This window comes from Crotalus tigris, unplaced genomic scaffold (genome assembly GCF_016545835.1).
Source record: "Crotalus tigris isolate CLP2741 ecotype Arizona unplaced genomic scaffold, ASM1654583v1 scf7180000020579.960993, whole genome shotgun sequence".
NCBI classification, from domain to species: Eukaryota; Metazoa; Chordata; class Lepidosauria; order Squamata; family Viperidae; genus Crotalus; species Crotalus tigris.
Genome location: NW_024098088.1, coordinates 479918 through 495130, shown reverse-complemented (window position 1 = coordinate 495130; position 15213 = coordinate 479918).

Sequence of the window (15213 nt, the reverse complement as noted above, 5' to 3'; positions counted from 1 at the left end):
TTCACCAAAGCACCAGACAGCAGGACAAGAAACAATAGTTGGAAACTGATCAAAGAGAGAAGCAACCTGGAATTAAGGAGAAACTTTCTGAAAGTGAGGACAATTAACCATGGAATAGCTTACCTCCAGAAATCATGGGCGCTCCATCACTGGAGATTTTTAAGAAGAGGCTAGATAGTCACTTGTCTGAGATGGTTTCATCTTCCTGCTTGAGCAGGAGGCTGGACTAGAAGGCTACCAAGGTCCCTTCCAGCTCTATTCTATTCTATTCTATTCTATTCTATTCTATTCTATTCTATTCTATTCTATTCTATTCTATTCTATTCTATTCTATTCTATTCTATTCTGGTCTGGTCTGGTCTGGTCTGGTCTGGTCTGGTCTGGTCTACTCTACTCCTATTCTATTCTATTCTGTTCTGTTCTGTTCTGTTCTGTTCACTCTACAATGCCTTGGTAAGGCGACACTTGGAATACTACATCCAGTTTTGGTCACCACGATGTAAAAAAGGTGTTGAGACTCTAGAAAGAGTACAGAGAACAGAAACAAAGATGATTAGGGGACTGGAGGCTAAAACATATAAGGAATGGTTGTTGGAATTGGGTATGTCTAATTTAATGAAGAGAAGGACGAGGGGTGACATGATAGCAGTGTTCCAATATCTCAGGGGTTGTCACAAAGAAGAGGGAGTCAATCTATTCTCCAAAGTGTCTGAAGACAGGACAAGAAGCAACAGATGGAAACTAAGTAAAGAGAGAACCAACCTAGAACTAAGGAGAAATTTCCTGACAATTAGAACAATTAACCAATGGAACAATCTGCCTCCAGAAGCTGTGAATGCTCGAACACTGGAAGTTTTTAAGAAGAGACTGGACAACCATTTGTCTGAAATGGTATAGGGTTTCCTGCCTGAGCAGGGGGTTGGACTAGAGGACCTCCAAGGTCCCTTCCAACTTTATTATTATTGTTATTATTATTATTGATCTGTATTTATGATTATTATTATAAATTCAGTTAAAAAGACTCTTTTTTAAAATATCTTACAATTTCTTTCAGATTTTGTCACCTTTGTCATTCTGTAAAATTGAAGGAGACAGTAAAGTAAAAGCAATTCACTACATATAGTCTGTCAGATGCCCATCTCTGCTTTCTTTGAAGCTCACTAGCAACTGCCATAACCAAGGGGACGGGGCATTTGGGAGGGGAAGAGTGCTGGAGATGTGAAAGAATGCTGTGGGAATTTGGGGATTATAGACACTAACATGTGCCAAGCCGAGCCAGTTGCCTGCCTTCAAGGATGCTGACCCTGGGAAAGGAATTTGCAGTGGTGCCTGAGACACTGGATCCCCAAAACATCGGAGCAGAACCTGATTGGACTACTCTCATAAGAGAGAGGGTTTTGGATATTGGAGATTGTTTTCAATATATGATTTTCTCATGGTTTTTCTTCAAAGCTTGCTTCGCTCACGCGGCACTCAGCACCTCTAGTAAAAGTACCTTTTCTCTAACACCTATGGAGTCAGGGTCATTCTTTCCTAGGGAGTAAGCTGTGGTCAGTCTGATATAATCCTCAACTTACTACCACAATAGAGACAAAAAAATTAATCATTAAGTGCTGTGTGGTCATTAACTGGGACATCTAATTTTACTAACTTTTTTGCCATAATCCTTACGCGAATCACCCCAGTCATTAACCAGACATCACATGACTACAATTTGCAACTTCCTTTTCCTGTAGGAAGCCAGCTAGGATGGTCCCATGACTGCAGGATGCTACAACTGTTGCAAGTACAAGGGATTGCCAAGTGCCCAGGATCCGATCATGTAACTGTTGGGCCACTCTCATGGCTGTTAGTGCAAGGACCAGTCACATGTCCCTTTTTTTTCAGCATTGTTGTAACTTTGAACAGGCACTAAATGAATGGTTGTAAGTTGAGAAAACTACTTCCCTATAGTAATTTTTAAAAATCAAAATATAATAATGGGATTAGCAACATGTTCATTGAAGAAGGAGCCAAAGTAACTGGAAATAAAATATGAAAGAAACTGCTTCATTTCTTAATGTTTTAAAAATATGCTAGACAACCGAGTAAAGATCTGCAAGTCAGAATATGAAAACTGCTAAAAATGTTTTCTGCTTTACCCCTTGTATTAAAAAGGCAGTTTTCTTTGGCAATGGTTTTCCTACTGATGAAAAATGAATGTAGAAAAAGAATGAACAATTTGTACTTGCAGCCTCAAACATAAACTTTCCCCTAATTTACAAAACAATCAAAATAAATATTTTTAATGAAAATTATGCTACTTTTCTATGTTTTCTTCGTGATTTCTCTGATACAGGCTTTCAAACTGTAAATTCCCTTGATATAAATTACTTTTTCTAATATCAACTGCCACTCTTTGCATGAAAATTTCAAAAATTGTCATTTCATCCTTGGTTTTATGACATTATGATGAATGTGGAAAACCCAAATTAGCTGCCATAAAAATCATGGCAAAACTGTTTTATATCCATATAGCTACAGAAATCTTGATCCCTTTCTGTGTAGTGTCTCTACACATTTCAGTGAAGAGGAAAACTTTAATCCTTTTAATCCCATCTTACTTAAGGATAAATTAGATATCCTTACAGGTTATAAATACTGCAAGATACCTTTTCTAAAAAAATAATGCAAGATACCTTTTCTTTTTTTAAAAAAAAATCCTATTACTTCACTGATGATGTTACCTAATGAAACATCTGCAAGAAAACAACTAAGCTCAGTGAGCACCAAGGACTCCTCATTTCTACCCTGAGCTACAAATATTCTCCATTAGTGATCCTGTATCTTCATTTATAGGATGATTGTTGATGAATACATATATTTTAACAGGAATGTTCCCTGTGTTTGTTCAGTTCCCAAGACAAATCGGAGTAATTTCAGGAGAGCATGTGATTCTATGGCTTTCTGAGATAGGGTATGGATTTCTTCAAAAAAAAATCAGAAGGTCTTCCAAAGTAACTTGGACCTTCATGAAACCTTAGTGCTTCAAGGTTTTGCAGATATATTATCAACGTTTCCTTTTCTCTTCTGCAGTTACATAATTCTAGCCCAGAAATAGAAATGATAAGGAGGGAGAGGCATAGAGAGACTGACAAGTCTGTTTTGTACTCAGTAGGGCTCTCCAGTTTTGGAATAGGATGTTGAGCCTTAGGATTATGGTTATGGTGGGGTTAAATTGGCTTCATCTAAAATAGTTCTTTTTTTAATGTGAGGGGGGAAATAAATGCTTCAATGAAAGTAAACAGTTTGTGGCCCATGGCTCTCTTCAAATTCTTATTCTTCTAACCAAGTTTTACTTAGTAAATGCATTTTTCCAGCTTTCCCATTCTTCTCTAAAACACTTTATTTCCTGTTCAGATTATTCATTCACAAAATCAACTTTCTTCTAGAAAGTTAGGGTGGTGTTTTGTTTTGTTTTTAAAAAATTGTGCTGCTGTCGCTTGCTACTATGTTTTAAAGATTTATTTAATATTATTTATATAAGGACTTGCAAGATGATAGTCAACTCTCCCAGGTAATGTAGACAGGAAACAGGACTAGATGAACTAATTCTATTTTATTGTGAAGCTACATTAACAGAAGCTTTTAAATCTGAAAGTACAACTTCCACTGCCATTTGTAACTGCTTGATCCATTAGGGAGGCTCCTTCGTAAGTTTGTTAAGCCATTGGAGGCTCCTTCCTCTTTTGTCCAATTGTTTCCTAGGCAGTATCTCTTCCTCTCTTTCCCAAAGGTCATCCACATTTTTCATTACATTTACCCAGAGACGTCTGCTCAAAGCCATTACACGTAGTCTTCCACTTATGACCACAGTTAGGACGGGAACATTCATCATTAAGCAATGCAGTTATTAAATGAGTAATTCCCAGTTTTACAATATGTTTTGCCATGGTCATCCAGGTCATGGTTATCCCAAAGGTGCTTTTTTCAAGAGGCAACTGGACTTTCCTGTTGTTTTTTTCTTTGAAGACTTCACTTCTCATCCAAGTAACTTCTTCAGTTCTGACTGGATAGTGTGGTTTTGCCATGGTAGTTAAATTAATTACATGGTAATTACAGTAAGTGAATCTAGCCTCCCCATGACTCCTGCGAGTCCCTTGGACTGCAAGGCATTCAAACCGGTCAGTCCTAGAAGAGATCAACCCCAACTGCTCTTTAGAAGGCCAGATCCTGAAGTTGAAACTCAAATACTTTGGCCACCTAATGAGAAGGAAGGACTCACTGGAGAAGGCCTAATGCTGGGAAAGATTGAGGGCAATAGAAGAAGGGGACGACAGAGAATGAGATGGCTGGATGGAGTCACTGAAGCAGTAGGTGTGAACTTAAATGGACTCCAGAAGATGGTAGAAGACAGAAAGACCTGGAGGAACGTTGTCCATGGGGTCGCGATGGGTTGGACACGACTTTGCAATTAACAACAACAACAAGCCTCCCCATTGACTTTACTTGTCAAAATCCTATTGGGAAGGTCACAAATGGCAATCACATGATCACGAGAAGCTGCAATTACCAGAAATATCTGCTGATTGCCAAATTCCTGAATTTTAATCATGTAACTGCAGAAGGTTGCAGTGGTCATAAGTGCGAGGAATCACTTTTTTTAAAGTGCTGCCACAACTTCAAGTGATCTTTAAAATAATAAAAATAAGTTGAGGACTATCTTTGTTATGAATGTTTGGTATTAGTTAGACAGTTCTATCATGTTTTTTTACATTGTTGGCATCATCTGGATTGTTCAGCTTTACTTTTGGAATAAGTTTTGTACCACTTTAGAATATTGATTACATTTATATTTTATTTGGTATATAATGTATTTTTCCATTGTTTTGGGTAAGCTGCCTAGCCAGACTAGACAGTTATTCATCTGTTTGCTTAGTCAGATAACCTTGTGACCTTATTTTCTGTCAGAAATCAAATATATTTCATAAAGCTGGTATTTTATATGATTTTTGTATTTCTGTGCTAGGTATCAATCTCTCTCTCTTTCTTTCTCTCTTGCTTACTCATTTTATCACCATGACTGTACCAAATAGTGAAAATAGAATGAATTAAAAAATGGAGCATTGCCTATGGAACTTGCTATATCACAATAAGAATTGTTTTTCAAAATATACAGATATAATTCAAGACTAAACAATTAATAGAATTTCTCTCTCTGTGTGTGTGTGTGTGTATGTATGTGTGTGTGTGTATGAGAGAGAGAGAGAGAGAGAGAGAGAGAGAGAGAGAGAGAGAGAGAGAGAGAGAGAGAGAGAGAGACGGGAGGTTGATTTTAATTCTATAGCCTCCTTGAAAGACTATCTATCCATCACAAGGAATAGCAATGTTGGTTGGTGATATCTACTGCAAAAATAGTGAAGACAAAAAGTCTGACATATATTGAATTAAAACTGCTATGATCATGGCATCATTGATGTGGTTGACATCTTTATATATTGTATTCTAGTATGGTTTCTCTTAAAACTATCCAGATTTGAAGCCTGATTTGATGCTTTAAGTAAGTCAGCAGCAATAATATAGATAAGAGTACCATATATTCCGGTGTATAGGGAGACCCGGTGTATAAGACGACCCCCTAGTTCGACGCTGGGTCGCAAGATGATTGACGCTGAGTTGCAAGACGATCGACGCCGAGTCGCATGCCTAGAAAGTCGTCTTATACACCGGAAACTACCTTATTTCGGCGTATAAGATGATCAACGCCGAGTCACATGCCTAGAAAGTCGTCTTATACGCCAGAAACTACCTTATTTCTGGCGTATAAGACAATCCCCGAGTTCGGAGGCTGTTTCGACGCTCTCAAAAGTCGTCTTATATGCCGGAATATATGGTATCTCTTTCATTTCATCTTTATTTTTTTTTAATATGCCATTGATTGTCTCTAGCTAAAGTTAACAATTGTTATGAAATGTAACCTGGAAAGTTCAATCCGATATGATAGGAAGACTAGTTTTAAGCAATTTGGTATGTTCTGTCCAAATCTCACCATATTAACCTTCCCCGTTTCATTCTGGATCTTGATCTAATACTACCTCCTTTGATCTTCTTTCTTGTTTTAAACAAAGAGATCACATACTGTAGTCCCTGATGTTTTTTTCCCCTTTGTACTTTTGGAAGAGATAAACCAAACTGTCAATCTGGATTTCATTCAATGACTCCAGCCTCACATTTTCTAATTCATTTTGTCTCTTTTGTCTGACAATTAAAACAAAGAATTAAAAATGTGTACATATTAATTGAACATGGCTTCCAAGCTACATATTTTCATAGTAATTTCTGATAGTGCAATCTATTCTCTTGTGCACTTTTCCAAGATGTGTCTGTTCATGAATTGAGAACTATATGACAAAGACCAAGAAAGCAAGAATTTGGGCATTACAATGTGGAGATAGTACCAAATAGTTAAGTAACCACATTCACAAACTAAATAGGTTTCTAGCTCTGAATTCTCTTCTTCCCACTCTCTGAATTCTCTTCTTCCCACTCTCTCTTTCTTCACCTGCACACAAATCCCAGAAAATATGCACAATTAGGCACTCCCTCTACTATTTCCCCTCTACCACCATACCGTCAGACCCTCTAATCATTTAAAAAAGGAATGCTCCTTTCCATAAAAAATGGTTCCTTTGATCATTTGCCTTTTTTTCTCAATGACAGATATGATTTGGGGCAATTAATCTGTAAACAATTAAACCATGGAATTGAATATGACAAGATGTGGTGATATCTATTAATATGGATGGCTTAAAAGCAAACTTAAAAAAATTCCTGGGGCCAAGTTGTTCAAGAATTATCCAGCTTGACAATTCTGGGTTGGGGGAGAAATATGCTTCCATGTACCACAGCATGGGGACAACTGTGCTGAAAAAGCATGGAAACATCCAGTTGACACTATGGGGGAAAAAAACTAGACTCAGAACAGTTTTGACCTGATTCACCAGAGCTATTCCTATGTTTTAATTCCTTAAATTAAAATGTGCAATGTAGTATGAAAACTGCATGTTTATGACCCTATTGTCTCTTTTAAGAAGATATATTTTAATTTTAGAGCAGTTGCTTGTCTTTGATCAGCCAGTTTTTAGCACACTGACTTTTTTTTTAAAGCTACTGGATCTGTTTCTTATCCATACATTATCTAGGATATGGAAAGGAAGAGAAAGAATCAAATATGCCCAAATTGATCTCATTAAGATTAACTTTTCATATTTTGGCTCTGTCCTTTTATTAAGTTAATAAGTTCAATTCTCTACCTATAAGCAGACCAAACTGTCGTCAAGCCAGGTAACCTTTAAATAAATCTTCCTAGCAAAGTGCTCACTGTAAATGTCCCATTTCCAATGAACACGAAACATTTCCTCTGGGTTTCATCTGCCGGTATCAAGAGACAAATAATTCTTATCATTTATTCATAGTGACACTGAGAAAATCTTGCACCTCTAGCAGATTTTGTAGCCTTGCAGCTAAATCCCAGGTTATTTTTCTCCTTTTCTAGAAATAAATGCAAGGAATTTCCTTTTTGCCTACGGCAAAAACTTATTTTAAATGAAATAATGTGGAAGGAAGGAAAATTGTACTTGACTTTAAGCTAGGAGATGGTATAGGATCTCCTGCTTGAGCAGGGGATTGGATTAGAAGACCTCCAAAGTCCCTTCCAACTCTATTCTGATTGATTGATTGAATAAAATATGAAAATATATCTTATTAAATAGGTAAATATAACATAGTCACTTTAATCCAGTGATTAAAGATTAAAAAGAGTTGATTTTCAAATTTTTGTATATGTATTTGTGTAGGCTTTCGTAACTACTACTAGGCTTACTAACAATGAACTAGATTTCCTGAGGTTTCACTGGTGATTGTGGGTGGCATCTTCAAAGGTAAAGTGACCTGTGATAGAGACTACAGGAAACTAGCAGGCCTGAATGGGCTTCTGTCTTTAAAGCCAAAAATCTGGATTTCTGATTAGTTTTTAGCTGAGCTAGTTTCAGATTGGTACAGGTTGGTAAAGGCTGGTCTCTGATTGATTCTTTCTTTATGAACAGTATTTTTGAAGTTGTTGTTTCCTGATTGGTGCTTTGTTTACACCAACTTCAGATAGGGCATTTTTGGAATGTTAATGTCAGGTGTGAAGGATCAGAGACAAACATTAGTTCCAGTGCAGAAGATTTATTACTTAAACATATATACAAGAATCTTGTCAACTAATGCACAGTCCTAAATTGGCACCAGATAAGTGTCAATGGATTAGAGAGGTTAGACTTAAACCATTTGTGGGAACAAATTGACTCTAGGGTGATGACTCTCTTAACACTGCCCCTCAATTCAGCTTGCTCTTTTGCAGCTAATTTCTGATTGTCTTTGATTTGTACTGGTTAGTCTTAGTTGATTTGTAGATTGGTTCGTCTTAGTTACTTAATTACTCTTTTTGTCTTTTTCTCTGCCTTTGTCTTTCTCTCTCCCCTCTAAGACTTTATAATCTGCTGAAAAGGATTCAACAAATTTGGGAAGTTGTACAGGACAAGGGCAGAATTTGCAAACATCAACTTCCTCACTTCTATAGAACAAATCCAAGATATTTTGCTGGCAGAAGCAAAAGAAAAGGTGATGCTTCCCCTATTACTGAATTAGTGAAGAGAAACTGAGAGAAATGGCAGTTGAATCTTACACTGTGAACAAGCTAGTTTCCTCCATTAACTTTGGATTCAGCAAGTTAACTCAGAGAATACAAAGCAGTTTAACAACACTGCCCTGCCAATGGGTTTAAATCATGGTATATTAACTATACCTAAATTCAGTTACCTTAAACTGGGTCCAGTCAGTTCACTTTTGTAAAGCTAGAATGAATAGTTCCAATGTCTAGTTCAGTGGTTCTCAACCTGTGGGTCGGGACCCCATTTGGGGTCGAACGACCATTTCACGGGGGTCGCCAAACAAGGCTGTCCGCCATTTTTCCCCCCTTTTCTTTGGCCAGGCCCCTGCCACCCGGTGATGTATAAGTGGTTGGGGGTCACCACAATATGGGGAACTGTATTATGGGGTCGCGGCATTAGAAAGGTTGAGAACCACTGGTCTAGTTCCTTAAAATGCTGTATCACAGTGGTATAAGAATTATAATTTGCTGGACTTCCAGTTTGCGCTTGTAGCGCACTCCCTACAGCTAATTTTGCCCTGCGGGGGGACCTTAGATGGGTCCAAAATCGCCCCGTAGAGGTGACCACGAAAGAGGGCACCTCGTTGATCATGAAGTGATGGCAATCACTTCATTTGATCCAGGGAAAGCCCTCCGAACCCGAGAGGAGAAAGGCTAGCCACATGCCAGCATCTAGCCCAAGCTACTGTAGCGAAATCCAAAAGCACTACCAAGAACAATGGTGAACAGCATGCTTGGAACTGGTGAGAGTATTTGATCTTCTCTCCCTTATTTTACAACTAGTCCCTGGGAAAGATCCCCAAAGCAAACCTCTGAAAGTGAGGGGAGGAGACTACATTCCCATTCCCCTATAGACGGAAGCATATAATTAACCTTTAAGGAGGAAAGAACCTTATTGAAATTAAATTCAAAATACTACAATCTGATCACACTTAAAGATTAAAACAAACTGCTAAGATTATATTCTAGAGGATTTTGATAGAACTACATAAAAAAGAAAAATAATAAGAACTTTTTGTCTGAAAGAGCTGGAAAATAAATATTTGCTGATATCTAGTGGACAATGAGAATATAGCACATTAAAGACAATGCCCAGAAACAAAGAAAAAAAATCTGTTCCCATGAACTCTAAGAACCTTTAAGAAGATAGTTGCTAAGGAACAGAGAAGAGATTGCATACTGGGCTGGCTGTAAGATTGGGAAGTGTTTGAGGGAAAAGAAATACTTTGATTGTGGTTTAAATTTATGAACTATTTAAAAACTTTGATCTATGACAAATTATTGAGAAGGGAAGTTACAGGAAGGATTTAAGTTAGCTAAATATATTGAATTGACAATTGACTCCTGAAAGAAAGAATTGTTATAAAACATTGATTTTACTGAAAACTTGACAACTGAAAATTACAGTGGATTACAAAAATTACATATAAAACCAAGAACTATACAAAATTGGACTGTATGGATTTTGAGTTTTGGTTAGCTTAACAAGGCTAATTATAGAGACTGTGGCATTTTTGACAAACTACTTGAAAGCGGGAGGCAACATGGATATGACATACTCATCAAAAATGATAGAAAACCACACTTAATATCTACTCCTGAAAGATTTAGCCTGAAAGATCAAAGATCTTTAGAAACACTTCAAGACAAGACAAATATTTTCCAAGACAAAATGTATGCAATGCTACGACAGATACAAACTACAATAGACCTAAACCATGAGGAGATTAAATATAACTTTGATACTATAAATGAATATACTTCTAACTTAAATCTACAATAAAAAAACATCCAAAGAATAACAGTAAAGAATGAACAAACAAACCAGGCAACAGAATATGAACTAGAAAAAAAAATGACTTAAGTGGTGAAGTTACAAATGAAGGGAATTATAACTTAATACAAACAAGAAAAAACTTACAAGACTTGGATACAACAATAAATATGGAAAAGATACCTTATGCATTAGAACATCAAAATAAACCTGAGAAGAAAGAAGACTTAACAAAATGGATACTGCCAGGAGAATCTTTGTTTGGGAGACAAAAAGCACACATCTTATCTACTATGTATCCCCTACTCCTAACAATAACTACAAAAATAAAAGAACTGGACAAATTGAAAATATTAATTTGGAAAACAATTTGGCAAAGGAAGAAGATTAGAGATGGGCTGAAGAGACTGGATTTGCCCTACCAGATGGAATATTATATGAGTAAACACTTGTTTGAATATGGCTAAATAAACAAATAAATTTGGCCATAAAGGGACTTTAGAATAAGTGGGATAAGAGATATACTGTAAGTAATATAGTATTTTTTGATAAGATACAAAATGTAAAAATATTAGGATGTTGTAAGTGAAGGAAAAGTTTGAATTTTAAAGACAAATTAAGTTTGAAAAGATTTAGGATTAAGGAATGATTGAAATTAGGCTTAATAAGAACTCTGAAAAAAAGGATATATTGTGATTTAACTATTTTTTACAAATAGAAGTGAAATATAAATAGACTAGTAAGATGTTGTGGATAGATGTTATGATAGATAAGTAGTATAGTATCTCTATAATATATGGAATATGAAAATATTGGGATGATATATTTAAATGGAAAATTTGGATATTTAGATGTAAAATATTGGGGAAAATATGATTGAAGAATTGTTTGAATATTATGGAGAAATTATATGTTCATTTTTTCTGTTTCATACAGAAATCTGTTAAAAGGTTTTCAGTCATCAATAAACATAGATATTTTCTCTGATCAAAGAAGTTAATTTGGCCATCTCAGTTAGTTCCATCTTTTTCACTAACCATCTTTGGGAAAGTATAATCTTGCTGCAGTTATCATGTATAAAAATAAAGTTCAATGATTCTTTTCCAATTGTTTGTCCATGAATCCCAAAAGAAAAAATTCTGGCTGAAATATTATATTCTTTAAAATCCTCTGAATCAGAGTGGGAATTTGAATCCAGAATTTCCCTCAAACACAACTGTAATGGAGCCCAGAATTTTTGTCTTAGATAATGATGCTCATAAGTTGAGGCTCCCAACTTACCATTTTGCAGTGGTCTTTAAATGAATCAATGTATTCCTATAGGTGTTTTTTGCCAGAAACAGTCCGAAAATGCCAGACACCCACAAAAAATGATGTAAATTATGGTTACCTGATTATGGATGCTGTAACTGGCCATAAAGTGAGCTGTTGTCATGCACGTGAAATGCACTCATGTGACCATAGGCGAGGTATGCGTAGCCTTCAGAACTCTAGAAGCAGGTCAAGAGTAGCTTTTGGGGAGTCCATTGTAACTCTGAATAGTAACTAAGAGACCGGTTGTTAAGTAAGGTCTACCTGCATGATAAATAGCACCAATTTGCTACCTTATTCAGGTAAACATTGAAACATTGAGAGCAAGTGTTTACTAAATTGTGAATTGAATGACAAACTATTTGAAACAATACCAGTTACAGTAACTTATTTCAGTGTTACTTTATCACTCACAACAATATTAGTGTCCTACAGTTCATCTCCTCTCTTTTCCCTTTCTGTATTCATTTTCATTCTTTTTTTCATTCCAGTTTTTATAAGAGCTAATCAGCATAATGCCATTGTCTTATTCATCCATGCATTCCACATTCCCTTTTTTAAAAGTCAAATCCTAGGACTAAATAAGTGCATTTGCTGGATTTCATTGTAATGTTTTCCTTATTAGAGTACAATATACCCACTACCTACAGATGCATTAGCAGTATTGTTACCATGGGAATAGAGATAACCTGTATCACCATACATGATTCATATCTGAATAGCAATATTGATACTCTTAGAGAGTCCTGTTACCATGATTATAGTTCCAGTGGCACAAGGAAGTACATGACAAATCAGTCATTTTTATATAATTGAAGAATTTATGACTTCACATCCAGAATCATGCAAACATTTTATTCAGGCCCTAGTAATAAATATATAATTAGCCTTATTGTAGGTTATCACCTTAGAAATCTCTTTCCTATGACAATTGAAAATAACAGCATATCCTGAATTTTTCTCATTATACTGTTATGTTAAAGAAAATGCATCATAAAGGAGCAATTACCCACTGTAAATGGATTTCTAAACTGCCAGAGAGTAGTAAATTTGCAAAATAACCCTAATATCGGACAAGAATGAGAGAAATTGAACAATGTCCAGATAATGCATTTATAACAGCTTTTTTTGGGGGGGGGCTCAAGAGATTGGATTCCATTACAGTTTAGCTGGTGCATCTAAGGCTCGGGTGTCAAACTTGCCACGTGTCGTGACATATCGCGACTCTTTTTGCATTGCCAGCAATGGGGTGGGCGTGGCTTCAGTATGATGAAACTGGCCCGCAGGCTGGCAGTTTGATACCCCTAATTTCTAAGGAGAAAGAATGCTGCTATAGATTTCTTCACAAAATGCTGGATCTATTTGATTGAAATAACTAATAGTGATGGAAAATTTGGTGTTCCACATGACAACTGCTAAACTTGGTACTTGATGAGGTTAAACATTGAAAGATTGAGGGCAAGTGCTTCATAAAACTTGAATTGTTAAATTAGTATTTTTACCAAATATTGGCTTCAATTGGCTTATTATTCAAACACTCAAATAACAGATTCTTCAAGTAACAGATCTGGTCCTAAATGAGCCTATCAGAGTCATAGAATCATAGGGCTAAAAGAGTGGTTTTCTAGCCCAACCTCTTCTCAAGGCAGGAAATCTTATACCATCCTGGTCAAATGGTTGTCCAGTCTATTTTTGAAAATCTCTAGTAATGAACACCCACAATCCCAGGAGGCAAGCTATTCCGTTTATCAATTGCTCTCACCAGAAGAAAAATTCTCCTTGCTTCTAGGTTGTATTTTTCTTTGACAAGCTTTGACCCATTACTTCTTGTCCTGCCTTCTTTGTGACATTCCCTCAAGTGTTGGAAGATAACTAACATCTCTTCCCTAATCCTTCCCTTTGATAGGTTAAACCAGTGGTGGCAAACCTATGGCATGGGTGCCAGAGGCGGCACTCGGAGCCCTCTCCGTGGGCACATGTGCCGTTGCCCCAGCCTTGCCTCCCCCCGCGACCCTCTCCTCTCCAGCAGCCCCCTGGAGGGGAGTCGGCCCTGAGCGTGGCCCACACAGAGCAGTGCAGCCAAGGACATGGCAGCGAGGCACCATGGACAAGACTTTGCCCTCATGCCCCATTGTGCACAGTTGATGCTGCAGGGCGTGGGCAGAGGGTGTGGCTGCCATGGTGCTGCTGGGCTGCCTGGGCGATCTGTGGCAGGCCGTGGAGGCAGTGAGTGGCCTTGCGGGCAGGCAGGATGGGGGATGGGGTGGGGGTGGGGCAGGAGGTGGAGCAGGGGCAGGGCCAGTTTTGGGGCACTCAGTCTCTAAAAGGTTCGCCATCACTGAGCTAGACATACCTAGGTCATTCAACTGTTTGTCATATGATTTAGCCTCCAGACCCCTTATCTTTGTTGCTCTTCTCTATACATTTTCCAGGTTCTCAACATCTTTATTGTATCGTGGTGACCAGAACTGGACACAGTATTCCAAATGTGCTCTCAGGCCTTACTTTGTTAGTCATGGAACATAAGTAAATGCAACTTCAATAGCTTTGAAAGAAGTAGGTGCCACGTAAATATTTGAATTTTCAATTGTTTACAGTATTTCATTTATATTAACATTTTCAAATCATAGTCAGATGGAGGCTCGGTTCAATTTGTCTTGGCTCTTTCCACAAGTATCGGGCAAGGTGGGGGTTGAGCTGGGATGATGTTAAGTCTGGCATTTGGGGAGAAGGGTGTTTTTGTTTTTGTTGTGAACTGCTTAGCATAAACATTGAAATACTGAGAGCAGGTGCATAATAAAACTTAATTTATTAAAACTAATTATTTAAATTAGTATTTCTTATCAAAATATTGGCTCTAATTGGCTTCTTAATCAATTTCTCAGCTAAGGGATTTTTCAAATAAAAGATCTGGGTCATAAATAGGTCATTAAATCTCATGACTACATAAGATAGCAGCCAAATAAGTCCTCTAAACAAACAAACAAACAAACAAACAAATACCATAAAAATGTATGTAATTGTGGGAAAGGCAAATTCTATCTGTGGCAATTTCTATCTTGTCTGCCCTTCTGTACATAGTGATGGAAATAGACACATGCCTAAACATCTTCCATCTGTATAGCTAATACTAAGGAGACATTAGTCTTTTTTTAAAAGATTTTTATTGATTTTTTTCCATACATTCAATAGTATTTTTTCAACAAACGTGCTGTCTGAGTTTACATTCGCTAATACATATTTAGTTCCTAATCCTTTATTCTTTCCTCTAGCCATCAATAAAATAAGTGCCAAGTTTGATAATATTTCGTTTCTTCTTTTTTTTTCAGTCTCAGAGTCAGTCTATCCATCTCCGCGCATTCGAATATTTTTTTAATTATTTCTTTGTCTGATGGTATTTCTTCATTTTTCCAATACTGTGCAAATATAATTCTTG